The following is a 3,782-nucleotide window of genomic DNA, read 5'->3' on the forward strand; positions in this document are numbered from 1 at the left end:
ACATCTGTACACACTTATGTCCTGCTTTTAGGCAAATAGGGGAGAGCAGAGAGTTTGTCTTGTATCTGCTTCTTCTCAATTGCCTTCAGCTCAAAATAATCCTTATGCCAAAGTGGCATATTTTGGGGTGGCATGTCCTGGGTCCTATAAATGCTTGGACAGTTTCATGGAGGCGTGGACTTGGAGGGAAGTGATTACTTGTAGTGAGTATAGACTGCTATTGTGAGGATGAGGTAAAGTTGGGTGAAAATTACGCAGGGATGTGGAGTGAAGGGATGTCTGTACTTCTTAATCATGAAAGAAACCTGAGCGTGGTAAAGGCTGAGAAGTAGCCAGTAAAGAGAGGAACACAGAAGGGGGTGGGGGATGCCCAAAGATTAAGCTCAGCTCTGGAGATGAAGAAGGAGTTGCAATGGGTAAAGAGAATGGTTTTGATCAGGACAAAGAGAAACCTCATCCCTTCACCACGGGTTTTAGCCTCCCAGATCTGGGAGTCTACAGCGACAGTGGGGTTCAGATACGCACCTCCATTAACATCCAAAATCCAGTCCTAGACGGGCAGAGGTTGGCCCTCAGGTCAGTCAGCGTTGGAGGACGAGCAGACCCTCATGACTGGCTTTACTTAATTCTTATCTACTATAAAATGTGAGGATCCCTAGTTTAAATAATACATTATAAATGTGGTGATGGAAAGTTTACTCCAGAATAGTGGTGGTCTGGACACAGCACATGTGCTCTCTGTTACAGCACGTTCATGTTGAGGCATCAACAGTGGTGTTAGCATCCGAAGGAAAAGAATGTCAGGGGGTAGATGACGCTGAATGCTGATTCCTGGCTTGCATTCTTGGAGGGCTTTCCGGAGGTGGAAGCTGCTGCTGGACAGGGATGTGTGGAGCCTCCGTGCTCTCTCCATGGCTATCTCCTCTCTGGGGCCTCTCTCCAGGAGGGCAGCCTGGCTTTCATGGCAGCTCAGGAATCTAAGAGAAAAAAGGGACGTCGCTTGGCCTTCCAGAAAGTTGGGCACAGAAGTAAGAGCAGTCCCTCACAGGCCAGCGCAGATTCAAGGGGAAGGGGGTTTACATATCGTAAACACCATTCATTTACCCACCACAAGGGACTGTCTCCTCCTGGAAGGACTGGAGAACCTGAAGTCCTTTTGCCCAGACCCCCTTTGCTATTTATTGGATTTGATTGAAAACTGACAGAGTTCTGTACTTCCCACCCTACCCTCCACACCTAATTGTTATATGAGACGGCTTGCCTAATAAATGCTAAAACCCACAGAATATGTGCTATGCTCAAACCACTTATTTGGAACAAAATTTTCAGCTACACATTTACTCGTCTACCTAATTGATTAGGCTACAGATCTTTAAAGTCAAGGTGATCAGAATTACTATGGAGAGAATGAAGCTTTTTCAAATGCAGATTCCTAGATCTAACCCTCAGGTATTTGTATTGCTCAGGTCTGCAGTGGAGCTCAGGACTGTGCTTTTAAATACAATCAGATGCGGGGGACCTTCCCTGGACCACATATATATGAGACCGGTCTATTAAGTTCGCAAACTCATTCCAGAAAAAGTGCTACATACCTCATTGCTGAATATCACTACGGTCACCTTGGGAAGTACTCCCCTTGGGAAGCTATGCACCGATGCCAGCGCCTAGTCCACCCTTCAAAACAATTTTGGAACTCTTCTTCTGGAATGGCCATCAGAGCTCCCGTCATACTACCCTTGATGTCCTGAATATCATCAAAATATCTTCCTTTCTATGTTTCCTTTATCTTCCGGTAAAGAAAGAAGTCATTAGGGGCCAGATCAGGGGAGTAGGAAGGGTGTTCCAATACAGTTATTTGTTTACTGGCTCAAAACTCCCTCACTGACAGTGCCCTGTGAGCTGGTGCATTGTCGTGATGCAAGAACCATGAATTGTTGGCGAAAAGTTCAGGTCGTCTAACTTGTCCACGCAGCCTTTTCAGCACTTCCAAATAGTAAACTGTTTGTCCAGTTGTTACAAATTCATAATGAATAATCTCTCTGATATTGTTGCAACAAGTTCACCAACTTAATTCTCAGACCTTGAAGAAAGATTATTTTAAATAGAGTATTCTTTTAGGACTTACCCATTTTGTCATGTTGATTTCGTGGCTGTATTCTTAGATGTCAATTTGATTTCCCACTTCCTGAACTGTCAGAGGACACTAGTGGTGAGGAAAGATTTTAATCAGTAAGATACTACTGCAGTTAGGGAGAGGGTCCGGCATGAACTGAAATAAACTTTGATTTGTGCAGAGGTGACTGGACATTTTAAAAGGAAAATGGCAGAATAGGAAGGGGGAACAGCAGGGGGCTTGAGCAGTAAGGGAAGAGAAAAATTACAAGGGGTTGGTTGGTTGCTCAGTGTACATGCAGACCAGGCCACTGGGTCAGTTAGCTACCAGCTGTCCAGGTTAGGATCCTGTCCCCCCACAGAAACGGGGGCCAGAGGCCCTATTCTTCCTGATTCCATTTCAAAGGAGCTTTCAGGTCCTTGAGAAAGATTGAGTTAGATGAGATACATACACATCTCAAAGGGACAGAGGAAGGAGTCACAATTTTAAACACATTTTTGTAAATGTTCTAAGAAAGGGATTTCCAGGTCTATGTCAGGTGTTGGGTAGAACTAACAGTAAACTCTTTTGGGAGCCTTGAGCTTTCTCAGGCAGGCACTTGAAGGATGGTTTAGGGCCATCCTTGAGCTGTTATAATGGAAACTGTGTCCGTGTTTAACTCTTTTCATGGAGGGGGTAGGGAGTGGACAGAATCGTTTGTGCTGAGAACATATAGTTTCTAATAGGCCAAGATTGAGGCCTAGTCCAGAAGAGGGCTCAGGGGAGCCTGGCTAGAATTTGGTCAAGGAGAGAATCTGTCAGAATTATGCCTTACTTTAGGTCCCCCAAACTCCATATTTAAATGATGAAACCAAGGCGCGGATAGATTAAATAATTTATGCAAGGCAATAGATGGAGTCAGTAAGAGAGCTAGGATTCAAAAGAAGGTCTTTGTTCCTGACTCTCTCAAGTCTAAGCCAGAGGCAGGAGAAGGACTTGGAAGATTGTACAAGATTCTCAGGGGGAGAATAAATGACATTCTATAAAAAAAGCAAAAGAAATTACATTCTCTAAATGGGTACTCATTGCAAAACTATTGAGTTTTATCTCTGAGGTTCACTGTAAATTCTAGAGCAATTTCAAGCATAGGGGTACATGTGACTTGAACATACTACTTTCTTACTTGGTTACTTAAGTTTGGTAAAGATTTTTGTCTGCCCCTTCAATTTCGTCTGCCCTTTAATTTTTCTTTTAGTTAATTCCTTCAGGACTTAATTAGGTTGCAAAGCTTCTTTTTTAATCATAAATTTCATGTCTGTATCAGATTAAAATTGTATTTAAATAGCAATTTAGACTTTAAAAACTTTGAGAGTGTAATATTGGGGATACATCTTTATCTAAAGAGAAATGGAAAATGATAAGGACTACAGGAAATAGTTTATTGCAAGAAATTCCACTGAGGAGCTAACATCATTAAAACTGAGAGACATTTAGTAATTCCACCTCAAATGGTTCTTAATCCTTGGTGTTTAATTTAGCTTTTCCAGAGTGTCTGATCCTGATATTTTAATAGCTTCTACATTTTCAATTAGTGCTTTGCCCTATCAAAACACATTATTAATTCTTCATCAGCTTCATTGACTCCTTGTTCTTTTGGTTAATATTTCCATTGTCATTTTTTTATTAGAGG

The sequence above is a fragment of the Rhinolophus ferrumequinum genome, chromosome 13 (genome assembly GCF_004115265.2).
Source record: "Rhinolophus ferrumequinum isolate MPI-CBG mRhiFer1 chromosome 13, mRhiFer1_v1.p, whole genome shotgun sequence".
NCBI classification, from domain to species: Eukaryota; Metazoa; Chordata; class Mammalia; order Chiroptera; family Rhinolophidae; genus Rhinolophus; species Rhinolophus ferrumequinum.